We start from the raw sequence: 14,896 nt of genomic DNA, 5'->3' as shown, positions 1-14,896 counted from the left end.
GCTGAGGACTCCCTTCTATGATATTTAAATGTAGCCTCCTTCTAAGGTGTCTTCCAGATGCTGTTATTTTGCAGCCATGAAGTTTGATGGTAGCTGTTTTGTCTCCATGGCACAAAGGAGCTGGTTTCTCTAACATAAGTAATATAAATTCAGTTAGGAGTGAGGCTTCTCCAACTCTTTTTGATGGCTTTGACACATGTTACTGATGGATACATAAATCCTCCCCATAGTCTGTATTTCTTGCATCAGTCACTGGTAAGAATTAAGAGTGAGGAGTGTGAATCCAGCATGTTCATGAGGGGCTCACCCTCCCCCCTGCTCCTATGCCAGGTTTTGCATTTTCATGAAAAATAATTAATGGACTTCCAAAATGGCCAGGATAAATAATGAATGAAATTAGGCTACCAGTAATTCCAAAGGCTATAATGTGTTAACAGGAACTGCAGAGTTAACAAAATACTTGTTCTTTCAAGGCTGGCTTGAAAGGGTCATTAGTATTAATGACACTTTCCTATCCCATTCAGCATTTTGGAGGGATTACAAGCAGAGGGGAAGAATTGAGCTGATGGATATTTTGGTTTTCCAAAATTGATGAGAGTATTAGAGCACCAAATGAGAGCTGGAATAGCTGTTCTTCCCAGCCTTGCCAACACAGCCTAATTTTGGTATGCAAATATCACTGCCTATGGACCTTTCAAGAGTGAAAATGGATGCTCAGGTGGAAATGTATCAGTTTATGTGGTGGTTTGTTTGGGTTTTAGGTGGATAAATGTCCAGTGGAGATTGCTGAAATCACTGAATTTATTTACACTTCATTTAGAATGTAAAAGTTGGGAAGTGTAAATAGAGAAATGTAGATGATTAAGAACAAATGTGCAATTAGTACACAGGAGAAAGTCTTTTTCTAAAAGGTTTATGTCTCCTAGATGCCTTCTGTTTGTGCATTCCATTTGGAGGACATTGTGACATGTAAGCCCTTGTATTTTGATTCTCAGATCACACTTTTGAAATTGGAGTCAGTATCTGCTCATGTTGATAGGTTCTGTTTTTCACTGTGATAAAATTTATGTTTTGAAAAATGTTTCCCAGGTTGGCATGTGGTTTTAGGCAGCTCGGGCAGATCTCTGTCCTTGGGAAGCCAACCAAACTTCTGCCACTGATTTAAGGGTAGGGTTTAATGGACCAGCTCTGCTCTAAGTCAATTAAGTTTACAAGCTTTTTCTGCCTCTGAAATCAAAACCTGTGTTGTCTCAAATTAGGTACTTATTAAGGGGGAAAAAAAATGTATGAAATGTTAGATGTAACTGTTCCTTTCCGGGATACTTCTGGTATCTGTTCTGTGATTGGGCACAGGAAAAAAAAATAAAAAAATTGTTACCTAAAGAACCACAGCTCTTTTGAAAAAAACACTTTTTTTCTCCCCCAAGTGTTTGCATTTAAAAAATATTGTTTCTTCAATTGTATTTTTTAACCAACTAAATAATAAGCACACTGTTACTTCTCAAGCTGTTTTAAACACACAGAACAGAATTGTCACTCTAACCCCTTATTTGAATACCAGAATCTCTCATTTTTCTTGTGCCCCATTTACACACTCTGCATAATAAATGTTAACATAGGTAGGACTTTACACTATCAAAGAAAACATGCTCCATGAGGTATCATTTGTATAAAATATATATAATCTTCGTCAGGATAGGACTGCATGTTTTCTCCCTTTCTGCCTTGCATGTTGTCAAACATACATTGTATATTAATGTAATGCTTCAAAAAATAATAGATCATTTCTGGTTCATTTAGCCGTGCATGTGTTATCTCATTTTACGAAGCATATGCACGCCTTTTAATCTGCTATTAACATTTTCTTCAACTTTGCCCCCCTCTCTGTTTTATCCTGGCAGTAGGCGAAGGAGGTTTGTTTATCCTGCTCCAATTCTGGGGTGTTTTCATCTTTAATTGTAGGTCAGGGAGCAGGGACCTCCCTGGCACTTTTGTTTTCCGCGGCTATGTAAATGCGAGTGTGCCGGCTGCACTGGTGGGACCTTCTTTCCCTTCAGGGTTACTTATGCAGCAGATGCATTGCCAATCCTCTTATTGTACCGATATTGATCCCACCTCCCCATAATGAACTGTAACAACAACTCTATTATTCGCAGGTACCCGATTGGCTGAGGATAATATGAAATTAGCTGGCGTGCATCGGGCCTGTCAGTATCGATTTCCCTACCCAGATTACTTGTTACAAAAGAATAGAGCTGTCTGCACCGTAATTGAACAAGTTAACTCCTTGTCTCATAAAATGTAAGCCCATATTGATTGCCTACTGTAGTATGCAGAAGGAGGAAAGTTATAATGGTATTTAATCGCCATGGTGCTGAGAGGCCTTTTTTTTGTGAACCAAGTGACAGCTGCTGAGAAAAGGCTTGAGGCTTGCTTGCAAACAGAGAAAACAGCAGGATTTCTCTGAGTGATACATAATGAAGGGCTGCAGTGAATAGAGCTCTTTTCTGCTGTAGCCTGGCTCGTAGTGCTTATGCCACTGCTAAATGCAGCAATTTTTATTTTAGTTGCTTTGTGAATGAACGGCAGGACAGACTTGGCTGTGTGCTGGTTGGTTTCATTAAACAGTGGTGTCTTCAGAAGGTTTATGCCCCTGTCAAAAAGAGAGCCTACCTAAACCTTATTTAGGTTTAGGCATGCCCTCTCTTTGGGCATCGAGAAATAAATTGAAAATCAAGTTGTAAATGCTTTATGAGCATGGAGGGTCTGAGTTGCCCCATCAGGCCAGCTGGGGATGGCACAGCTCTGGTGGGTGTCTCCTGTTGGATGCGTGCTGCTCTGGGGTGTCTGGCTCTGCTGTAGCACTGCTTGGTGTCTGCATTTGTAGCAGCAAATGCACTGTGTGCAGTGACATTTTAAAAAAACAAATTACACTGAGTCCAGCAAGTGTGTGTTACATTAACAGGCAATGTCTCTTAAAGAGCAGTTTGGGAGGAAATGATGGAAGCTCTGAGTGCAGGGAGGAAGGAGTGGGTGCTCCAGTGGCTCTTTCTTGTGGTGTTGGCCGTGGTGGTTTGCTACACTTTGTGGAGGCTCTGGCCACAGAGTGTCAGAGATGGGCAAAGGCTTGGAGAAAACTCCTTGTTCGTAGGGAATGAAAAGCTCTCGCACTGCGAGATTTTGCTGCGCCATTGTTCGGTTTTGTCTGTCTTCAGCACTTTAGTTTCCTGTTCAAACTCCACTCTACACGCACTGATCTTTCTGCTCCTCCATTTTTTCTTGCACTTTACATTCCCTTGAGTTCTAAGTTCTGTATTTTCTTTCGCCATAGACAGAATAAGAGGTAAATACCATATTTAAAGACATTATGATAGTTTTTTTTACTGCGATATTGTATTTATTCCTCCCTGCTTTAACCTGGCAAATTTGGCCTCTTTTCCTTTCCACTCCTCCTTTAGACCCCTAAGCATTGCTGCAATTGACCTAGATGTTATTTTTCCAATAAATTCAAGAGAAGAAGCAGTTTGTCTTCATCCACTTTCTATTCCATCATGCTTTCCCATCAGTTAGGTTGGTTATGTTTTCCAGAAGTGCCACATAAGTTCCTCTTCTCTTTGTTGCAGAATTTATTAGGCAGCATTTAATAGGGGTACAAATAAGTGAATAAAGACATCAGATTTGCTAAGATTTATTGTATTTCACTTTTGCAGTAAGGGGTATAAAATGAGATGATTCTGTTTTCTAGAAGAGCTGTGCAAAGCTACTGAGAGATCTTAAACCAGAGTAGAAGAGGTCACAGAAATGAGCAAACTCAAAGAACAAGGGATGCAAACTTGAGGGTGAAGGAGGAGTTGCTCCAAATCACAGAATTTGAGTGTGAATCATGGGATGGGATGCATTGATATTGATCACTTGTAGGGACTCCCCACAGAGCCTTGAGGAAAAGCATCCAGATAAAAAACAGAGGCTAGAAACAGAAAAAAAAAAAAACCAGCACAGTGGGCAATCCATGCCATTTCTTCAGAAAGCAAAAAATACCACCAGAGTTGATAAAAGGAAAAGACTAATTTTTTTTTGCCTGGATTAGGGTTCAGCACTATATGTGAGCCCTGTCTTGCCTGCAGATTTTAGTGATTTTACTCAAAATTTGTACATTGAAACATTTTAAGAAAATTTATGCATTTATGTTTTCAAATATATTAAAGAAAAAAAATGTTTACTCTTTTAGAATGCTTTTGTATTCATCTTTGGATACCATATTAATATCTTTGCCTTGAAATCAAACCGTGGAATGTATAGCATAATCCAGCCTCATAGAGTCTGCACGGGTGTGGCAGCGATTGCCACTGGAGATGGCACCTTCCTGTAGCTCCATGATCCACTGGGAGTAAAAAGCAAATGACTCCCTGTTTTTCTGTATCCATGGAAGCCCCCACACTGAAGGAGATTAGTCTGGAAACTATTGCCAATATGCCATGGCTACCTGCAGCACAGCTGTAACAGGCTGCATGGCATGTGAGGGGATGGAAATTAAATCAGCAGGGTAAGGGAGAAGGAAAAACAGAAAGTAAAGTGTGTTACTCTTCCACTCTGCACAACTGAAAGCAAACTGCTTCACCAAACACAAGCTGTGTATTCACTCAGGGTTTTATGAAGGCTTTGAGCTGGAGTGTGGGAGGAGGAAAACGCAGGGAGTTTCTGGTCTCTGCTGTGTGTCAGCCTTGTGTGCTGTGAAGCAGGAGGCAGGTTTCTACTGCAGCTTTAACTTCAGCTCTGGCTGAAAAATAAGATTGACAAGAAATTTCGAATAGGTTACTGCTCCCAAGTGATTGAAACAAGGGCAGTTTTCCTTCTTTCCCATTCCTAGAATTTGAGAGAGAATCAATCAAATGGTACCAAAGATTCCCCAGAGCTATGACACACTCTTCCTGCTTCCATATTCAACCTGCTGTTGTGGACAGCAAGAAGTGCTAATGATCACTTTCATATAATTTTCTTGATGTTTTTTAGACTTAATATCTCTCCCCATAGAAAGTACTTTTGTTTTTCTATTTGTCTGTTTTAATTTATTTGGAGAAAATCAGCAAGTTGTGGGGAATATTGGTCAGGTATATTTAAAGTCAAAGTCCCATGTATGTTCAAGGTCCATGATTGTTGTGATGCAGCTGTGAAATATTCTATTCTGGAGAAACAGATGCATTTTTTCAGGGTCCTGGATGTTTGCATGACAAGGTCTGCTGGGACACTGTGTGGTAAAACATAACTCTATCTAAGTTGTGTGAATATGCAAATAAGCAGGTTCTTTTCCAGTTATTTATTGAACCCTGAGGTTTCTTGGACTCACTTTGCTACTACTCTGTCTTCCCATTCTCTTCCATATGCCCCTCCTTGGGGAAAATGAATCTATTAGAGACGTGCAAGAAGCTCAGAAGTCCGTGCATGTAAAGTGTTAAACGTTGTTGCCTCCTACCTGGAGAGTGTGCATCCCTCTCCTCTGGTCTGGCTGCACACAGCTAAACAGAGTGGGGTTCAGGTGATGACTGCAACTACTTGGTGCTACTAGCCTGCAAATATATATAGCAATAAATATGAGGAGTAAAAAATTGAGGCTATGACTTGACCTTAGAGCAGCTTAATAAATAATGCATATAAAATAAAATATGCCAGTCAAAAAGAAAATAACCCAACATAGTATTGCAAGTATTTATTTGGGTTGCAGACTAAATACAGTGGCTGCTGTCTTTGCTTCAACTCTTTTTACACATGTGCACCTCTGCTTCCTGAATTCCAATCTCAGCCTTTGCATCAGAGTAATGGTTGGAGGCAGCTTTACAAATTGGGATTTTTTTCATTCTTCTGTATTACTGTGAAGTGCAAATGTATATAAATGGCTATTGCTGTGTATATAGAAAAGACCTGAAGTAAGATGGTAGTATGCAAAATACCAAATAATTTGTTTCATATTACCCTAGGGTAATATATTATCTTTATTTTCCCCATTCCTGCAGCTAGTCTATTTTATTGTATTCCGTAACAATTTTTACACGCTGACAATTCTGTCCATAAAAATTGGTAAGAATAAAGATTCTCTATATTCCCAGTGTGCAAGAAGATTTTGGAATTCTCCTGCGCCTTCGTGGGCTGATGCTGCCAGATGTATTTTGGGCTGTAGCCCTGAGGACAGATCCTTAAGCAGAGGAGCTCTGCACTGCTCGGGTGAGGCAGGAGAGCTGCAGGGACCTTCAGGTTTCTTCTGCTCCATTCGTGTTTTTTGTACCATCAGCACATTAGATCTGGTGGGCTTTAGAAAGGTTAACACAAGAGGAAACAGAGCCAGTGCAGTGGTGTTTTTCAGCCCAAAGCAGATAAATTTTGCCTGATTTTCTTCCTCTCACAGGAGCTGCCCACACAAGGTAGAAGTTCACATTACTGAATAGTTGTTTTGGCCCAAAAAGTAGACTAGACTATTTTGAGGCTGCTCTGAGGAAAAATTGCTACTGTAAAATGAATTGAACTATTTTCTTTGGTATAATTTAGAGTACTTTTCTTCTCTGAGAAGCTGGATTCTATATTTGTGGTCCAACCTGCTGCTGTCTTGAATCATGCCACCTGAATTGCTGCATTTTATAGACTTAGATTTTATAGTTTTTTCTCAGGTATTTTGAATTTCAAGTCTTTTCTTCAACCAGTTATTTTTTTCCTCCCACAGTGCTTAATAATGATCCTGACCACCTAGTTAATATTTTATTTATTCCTAAATATCTTTTTTTTTTGTAAAGCACCTCTTCTTTCTTGAAGTTTAGTTTTTTGGTTTTTTTTGTTTTTTTGTTTGTTTTTTTTTTTTTTTTTTCTATTTAAAGTGTCCTTGGGATCTCCTGTTTTTGTGTGCATCTGTTTTGACTTTAGGGGTTGACAGAAACCCATAACGATAGAGAAAAGGCAGTTTAGAAGGACACAGAAATATTTAATATACAGATTAAGAGTAATAACAAAGAACGTATCTGCCAGGCAAAAGCTTGTGTTTAAAAGAATTATTTTGCTAAAACCCCTCAAGGTAGCAGTTCACTTAAGCGCTTCTTGTATCAGTTGCCTTTGACTGCAAGACCTCTGGAGTGGATATTTTCTGTTATCTACGTGTGATGAGTGGCCAGAATAATGTGGAGCCCAGCTGGAATCTTTGGGTGCTACAACTTGGAATACCAATAGACAATCATCCCTCCTTGCAGATAATCTTGATGTGCTGCTTGTGGCTTTACCCTGCACCGCTGAAATCGATCAGAGCTCAACAGCTGACATGAGATAAAAGATTCACTCTGATTAGGTTTGTGATGAAAATGGTCTTTGAAATTAAGGTCGTTTTCCAAAAGTGAACTGAGTTGTGAAATATTTCATGAAACATTTATTTAAAAACCTCTGCCTTTTTGAAACACTCTGCATTTCTACATTGTTACATAATTGTTAGCTTCAACCCACAACAGAACTTTACTGTGTTGGATTTGGATGTTGGGTAGAAAGTGAGAGAGATTATTGAGAACACTTATTGATACCCAGGCTAATTTCCATCACTTAGATCATCTAAGATTTTTTTTTTTGGGTGGCAAGTTTGTTTTTTGGGGATTGTTGTTGTTGGGGTTTTTTTTAATTCTAACCCAGCTGTGGTTTCTTCACTTGCTACTAATGAAATAAATGGCTTATAGTTCAACAGAATGGGAAGGATTTTACCCTTCTGAAACTTGTTATTGGATACAAGAGAAAATGAAAATCCCTGAAGTTTGATACATTGGTTTCTGAGTTGTGATTTTTTTCTGTTCTAGGCTGTAAAAGAATGAGTGTTTGGGGAAAAAATAGGAAAAAAGAAGAATATGGTGGTTCTGCAATAATCTTATTTTAAGGACAGGCTTCCTTAATAATCACCCTAAAAGCTCTGGGCTTATTCTAAGTAGGAACTGATGTCAGGGAGAAACATCCATTCACATCCTGCCATCAGGAATTGGGAAATGGAAGTGGAACAGAAAGTGGGCACAAATGTGTCTGTAATATTGGTCCTTATTCTTTTCATTTTGCTAAGGAAGCCTGGATGTTTCTGCTTTAAAAGCCTGTAAACGTGATTTAGAAATTATTTTTTGAATGGATGTTGTGTTTCTGTCCCGCTCAGTTGCTTTTACACACCTGCGCCTTGACATCCCCAAAGCACCAGTGCAGGGTGTTCTGTATTTTTGATTGTGCTCTGAACATGGCCTGGCCCTGCAGAGCCTGGTGATCTTACCTTTTGGCAATTTGTATGTGTGTATGTCTTACTCTCACAGCAGGATTTCTTATTCTCTCCCAGTGCTGATTGTATGCAAGGGGCTTTCCTGTCTCTGTAACAAGCCAAGGCGAGCTACTTATTTACTCTGCCTATTGTGAATGCTCAGATCTATGTGCAATTGTATATCAAATAACCTTGCCCCTAAGCAGATGAGTATTTATTTCAGTCAGTTACCCCTTATAATTACTATATTGAACCCAGTTGTCTATAAAATGGATGGTTTGCTCATACAGTTTACCAAAATAGTTCATTAGGGGTTAAACAAAATGAAATCCCATTTGCAAAGAGTATAATAAATTGTTTCATCTGTGAGTTTAGCTGTTCTCCCTAATGCAGACATGGATGTTACAGTGGTTCTCCCTTGATAGGGTTATGGGTTAATGAAATGCTTTTTCTGTTGCTTATTTTCCTCTCTTCTGTGCTGAGTGATAAGTAGCTAACCAACGAAGCTTGTAATTACAATCTTACAGAAACCGGGCCGATCTGTATATAAATCTCACCATCCAATTACAAGATGTAATAATTTTGCACTCAAGCTGGTAATGAGGTCTAATACTTGTGCATGTGATAATCCCCTCTGGATGCCGGCTTGATCAGATGTTGGCTTTGTAATTAGACGGGCAGAAAATCATTATTTCATGTTCAGGAAAAAATTAGGTTGGTGGGAAGTTAATTTTCTCTCCACTCTCTGAAGCGTAGACAAGAATTTAATGATTTAATCATGATTGTTAGCTCTTTTGCAATCAATTTGTAATGATTGTGTAGCAACTCTCTTCAAGGGAAGCTGCATCAGGGAGGGGTATGCAAACAACTGTCTAGGAGGGTTGATTATAAATAGTATCACATGTCTGCAAAACCCATTAAAATCCTCTTTATGGTGACGTACTGGTTCACACGTTACATCTGGGCAGTCTTGAGAAAGGAGACCTGGCCCAGGTTGCCTTTGCCATGTGTATGGAAGCCCCCAGGTCATTTGGCAGTCCCTGAGTGCTGGTGGAAAGAAGATTGTGTGCAGTGTGCTGCTAAAGCTGTGATGGGCAGTGGTCTGTGTCAGCCACTCTTTGACACTGTCTTCCCTCCACACCTTTTTTAAATTATATTACAAAAGTTTCTGTAAATTGTGACTAGGGAGAAATATTTCAGCTGTTTATCTGAACTATGTAAGAAACAGGAAAATGGTATTTTAGCTCTAGTTATGAAGGAAGAGCTTGTATTTGGTCCTTCATAACTCCCAGAAGAGATACTATTGATTTCTACGATCAAATCTGTCTTGCATATTTGAGCATAGCTGGTTTATCAGCTTAATAAAAGAATTTTCTTTTCATTTGGGAGAAAATTTGTTTGAATTTTGTACATGCTGCTCCATAAATGGAATGCAGGTTTCTAATGAATGAGAAACTGACAAAAATACTGAGCAAACCCAACAAGAAAAATATTTAATAATTCCAAAACTGTTCAGGAATTTGGGTTGAAAGCAACCCTGGAAAATTTTATCAGAAGGAGGAAGGGGGGGAAAACCAACAATGGGTACCAAACCAAATGCTGCAGGAATCTCCTGCGAGGAGAGAGTCATGCAGTGAATAGATCAGCTTGCCATGTCTGGCTCAGTGGGCTGAGAAGGGTAACACCTTGAACCTCCTATTTTCCTAGGACTTTGTGTTCTGACAGCTGCCTTCTGTTCCACTGGCAGGCACCAGCAAAGAGCCCTGAGGAGGGCTTCTCCTTCACATCGCTGCTGATGTGCAGCTGAGGCACCTCTTTTTGAGCAGCAGTCTGTTCCAGCAGCTCCTAGGTGGAATGAGACAATTTACTGTTAAGCTTGGAGCCCCATGGCTTTCTCTATTTTGATGTAATTATATTGTTTTGTTACGTTAACTCTAAATATTAGCTCTATGCCCATGCTGTTCTATTTAAATCAGTTCTGTTTGTATTCTGCAATGTTTTTGAATCACAGTTTTTTTCCTCCGTACTCCTTCCACGTTATGCTGATTTGTCAGCAGTATAGCTTTTCCTTTTCAACAGGATCCAGGAGCTGGGCTTAAGATTTTACAGTATAACAGTCTAGTCAGATCTAACATCAGTTTTACTGGTCATTGTTACAGGGCTGGCTCAGGTTGAGTTTAGTTCAACCACATTTGCAAATGAGCTTTACAGTGCACTTATGCAGCCTTAGAAAAGAGGTGTACCAGCAACAGCACTGTTTCCATCAGGTTTATGAGTTTGGTTTGCTTTTCTTTTTGTTTTCCTTTCAAGTGTTCATTCCAGACATGTGTTTGTTTTCAAGCTGCTGTAAACTTGCAGTTTCTGAGAAGGGGAGGAAAAATGTGATATTTACTTAGATTTGAACCATGTTTCTCAGTTGAGGATTTTGTACCACATTAACTTTGTCAGCAGTGAGGGGCTTTAGTTCAGATGTGTGGCAATATGTTGGTCAGGAACAAGCCATATGCTCAGGGAAAATCTCCCTTTTAATTGCACAGTGCATTCTTGTTCCAAACCAAAATTTTCTGTAGTTGGCATCAAAATTTATTTGTCTTTCAGCCTTGTCAAGAGAGGACTTCAAGAGAAGACTCAGAATAATAGTCAAATAATGCTTAATTCCCTGATGTGGATACTTGATGATGTGCTTTTTGTCATATTTCTTCTGGGACTGAAGACCTTCCAGTTGAAATCATTATTATTTTGGCTAAGGGTCAGTGAGGCTAAACAGCTGTTGGTGATCTAATTACAGGGGTTTGTAGAGAATCATTTCAAGTTTGTGTCACCAGTTCAGACCCATTCTAATTGCTCTTGCTGCTCAACAAAGCTGATATTGAAGTAAACCTTTGCAGGGGTCTGTGGGTGAATTCCACACACATGTCCCCTGGCTAATCCATACCCAGCCAGTCCTAGAAAATCTATGCACATTCTTGGAAGTGCTGACTTTTGAAAGATGAGGGAAGGACAGAAGTATTTGCCCTAACAAGCCAAATGCAGTTGCATTTAAACAGTGCCTTCTGTTATATGAATTAACTCCCGTGCTATGAAATGCAATTACAGCAAGGAAACCAAAGTGCTGTCATCAAAGACTTTGCATCAGCTGTTTAGTTTTGTTAGTTGAACCTTGCGAACCTTGAATAAAACAACTGATGGTGTCTTTTGTATTTTTGAAAACAACGATTTTCTTTGAAAATAAATAATTGCATGGAGAATTATATTTATTATAAGATCTGAGCAATGCCATGTAAAGTCTCTCATTTTTATTTTTTTTTCTCTTAGCACTTGCATTGTTTTGTTTGTGAGCTTGATGTATAGGGAAGAGAGAGATCAGGGAAGGAGAGGGAAGGCAGGTAGTGCTTCCCTCATAAAATATACAAGGAGCTGTGCGTACAGAAGTGTCTCTGTGAATCTGTTTATGGCTCTTTGTGACTGACTGGCTAAATTACAGTGTCATTGTTCTAAATCCCTGAGGACTTTTCCAGAAATGTTGTAACTAAAGCTGTGCATGTTGTGAAGCTCTTCCTACCTGTCACAATTAGCTGCAGATACAACTAATTTACCTATTTTAGTTGACCTTTTAAGGAGCAATGTAATTACCTTTTAAAAATAATGGTTGTCATTGGGGAAATAATACGAGGTTTTTGGTTACTTCTGTCAGGCACACACATGGTGGTTTAAAGCAGCTCCTGGTTCCAGCAGCACTGGCATGGCCTTTGAACTGTGTTGTGTTTAGAAAACAGATGCCAGAAAAAAAGAAGTGTTGAAAAAAGTTTCCTCTCTTTAATCTGTTCTCCAGAGTATTTGGAGACAGAGATCCCACAGGACAGCTCAATAGTTGTGTTCCTTTTCCAGAGAAACCCCTCTGCACCCTCACAGCAGCACAAAGAGTTGAGGGCTCCTAGAATGTTCCCAGGAATTGTGGTCTGCTAGAATGGCTGGCAACCTGTGTTGGTACTGTTTTATCAGTGATTTTGGATCTAATTCTTTCTATCAAAGCTCTGGGAGCCCTGATAATGCTATAGGGGACACACTCTGAGGTATATTATATTATATAAAGGGTTTTGAGGTCCAGCTGCTTTTTAAGGAGAGTTAGGTCCTGACTTTACTGTGTCCTGTCTGTGCATGTGCAATTGTACAGACTTGCCTCATCTGAGGAAATAAAACTTGCCTACACTGCAAAAGTGCTGTCTCATATTTCTCAAGTTGGGCACTTCTGGGAAATAAATTCCTAGAACAGATTTTTCAGAGCAGAGAAACCAAGTTCTGTCACATCTCTTGCCTCGTGACTGTACAAATCTCCCACATCTATTGCCTCTCTGTACCAATTGAACCTTGTGGCACATCTGCAGCCCAGAACACTCACAGTATACACTGCTGAATGGTTTGTATTCCAACAGCAAGGTCCTGGGCAGAACAACCTCTTGGAGGGTCTCCTTCCCCATCTTGGTACCTTCTCTTCTGTCAAAACAACAGGAGAGTGGTTATTTTGTTTTGTCTTTGTTGTGCCAGGCAAGGAAAGACCTTGTGGTTATTTTGATTTTGTGCCATTTAGGTCTACTTATGGATAAAACTATGATAAATCTTCAGTGCCATTACTGCTATATTATAACTGATGTCTCTCTGTGAGAGCTTCCTGGGAATACAAGGAAATGCTATGGGCCTTATGCACTGGAGTATCAGCATTTGTTTGATGTATTTTTCAAGCATTGTTTGGTTTCAGGCACAATGGTGATGAGGTTTAGGTCTTTAAGATTCAGAATTGCAAGAATTGTCTTTAACAGACAGTAGAAATTCACTAATTCATACTAATGAATGTAAGAGATTTGTTTTATGATAACACTTCATAATGTGCAAGTAGATGACAGTAGTATATTTTGTAAAAATAATGAAGTCTTATATGTGAGACCATTTTACTACTTGCTGCTATTAAATCTTTGCAGAGAAGTAGGGAGAGGTCTATTTTTTGCAGAAAATCATAAAGTTGGATGGTGAAATATAGTTTATTAGGCAATGTGAGAGAAACTGTTCTCCCCCATCACCCTCACAGCTCTCCATTAATGTTTTTCCCTCCCACACCAGTCTCCAGGTGGCCATTCTTCTGAAGATGAGACAGGGAGCTGGGAACTCTGCCACAAACTAAGGTTTTCTTCTCTAAAAATCTTCACTTGCTTAATGACTTCTTTTCCTATAAAGCAAACACAATGTTAAATGGGTGCAAATGCCTCTCTCTTGAGAAGGTGAGGGCTGAAACACCAGGTGCTACAAGGCTCCAGGAGTAATGTGGGGCTTGCAAAGCACTGCCTCATGTTGAGCAGAGAAGTCTTTGCCATGCCCTGGGCAGACTGGAATGTTCCCTTCCTGAGAAACACCTTTGCTGTGAGGTCAGCTGGAGAGGAGCTGCTGGGTCACTGAACTACTCCATCCCCCAGCCCTTGAACATGGGATCTACTCTGTGGAGCAGGACCATCCTCTAAACTTGCCCACCATCAAAACACTTTATTCTCACCAGCACAATAAGCAGTGGCTGGACAGATGGGAGCTGGAAGCACGACCTTGGTCTGTGCCAGCTGAAATATTGTCACTTCAGGGGCCTGGCAGAGGCAGCACCTCTGCCTGTGGTACCACTGTGGCAGCCCCTGCCACAAAGGCATTGCTGGAATTGCAGGCTAGCAGTGAAAACTGAGAGGGCAGAAAATTGTCTTTGACCACAGGGATGTTGCAGCTGAAAATATTTTAAGTATTTTCTTTAATTTATGAGATTATTCCTACAAAAATCTATTTTCTGGTGGACTGGTGGAGTGCTGTGGTACTAATCATGGACCGGGGCTTTTTCCTTCTCCATAGTCATGCAATCAGGTTTTTGTAATAGGACCCAATAGCTCTGTGGTCATCTCTTCAAAATTGACTGTAGCCTCCATTTTCTTCCACACATCTTTGAAGATTTTTGGCATCCCTTGTTCATAGGCTGCAAGTTCGGGTCAAGCTTTTGAGTCTCCTAATCACTCAGTTCTGGCATAGTCCCGTTGCCACTAAAGCCTCTTTTCATGCCTATTTAATGCCTCAGAAGTGCTTTCAAGTGGTCTTTGATAAATCATAGTAAGTGTTATTCCAGTCACTCAATAGCAGTACCTGCTGGAGTCTTTTTTAGCTCCCAAGGCAGCTGTTCTCTCTTGCCTTATTTTACCAGTGTCAGTAATTCATTCCACTTGAGCTGACTAGCTTATTTCACATTTATTTGCACATTATGAGCAGTGTCATTCTACTTACCCTTCAGACAGTAAATGGTTTGAAAAATGCAACTGTAACAAATATTAGGCATGGGGAGGGGAATAAGAAAATGTAACCTTTACATTGGGGGTCCAAATAAAAACATAATGAATAAATAATATTTTAAAATTACTGCAATAATCGAGTGTATGCAAAAATCAAAGGTGCTGCATAAACTGGCATCATTCCTTTGAGAATACATTTCTCTTTCCCACCATCTAGTTTAGCTTCCCTAGAGTGGAGTTAAATAAAATATTACCCATCAGGTCAGGAAAATAATTAGTCCTGCATTATTGCCTCCTTCCCAAGCAATCAGACTTGACCCATATATATTATGTATGT

The 14,896-nt window shown here is 39.8% G+C and overlaps 1 protein-coding gene and 1 long non-coding RNA gene across 2 annotated transcripts in view; one reads left to right on the top strand and one right to left on the bottom strand.

The window, feature by feature from the left end:
- The window catches only part of LOC111934588 (uncharacterized), a 357,296-nt gene that overhangs the window by 256,860 nt on the left and 85,540 nt on the right, over window positions 1–14,896 (top strand). The window lies entirely within an intron of this gene.
- Window positions 9,717–13,472, bottom strand: LOC147650855 (uncharacterized). The gene is made up of 2 exons (XR_015275268.1): window positions 12,651–13,472; window positions 9,717–10,096 (listed from the first exon to the last, which is right to left on the bottom strand). It is a non-coding gene; the product is annotated as an uncharacterized LOC147650855 (long non-coding RNA).

Source organism: Cyanistes caeruleus, chromosome 12 (assembly GCF_971803275.1).
Source record: "Cyanistes caeruleus chromosome 12, bCyaCae1.hap1.1, whole genome shotgun sequence".
In the NCBI taxonomy this organism is placed as follows: domain Eukaryota; kingdom Metazoa; phylum Chordata; class Aves; order Passeriformes; family Paridae; genus Cyanistes; species Cyanistes caeruleus.
The sequence above is the reverse complement of the archived record's forward strand: the minus strand, read 5'-3'. Positions and strand labels throughout refer to the sequence as shown.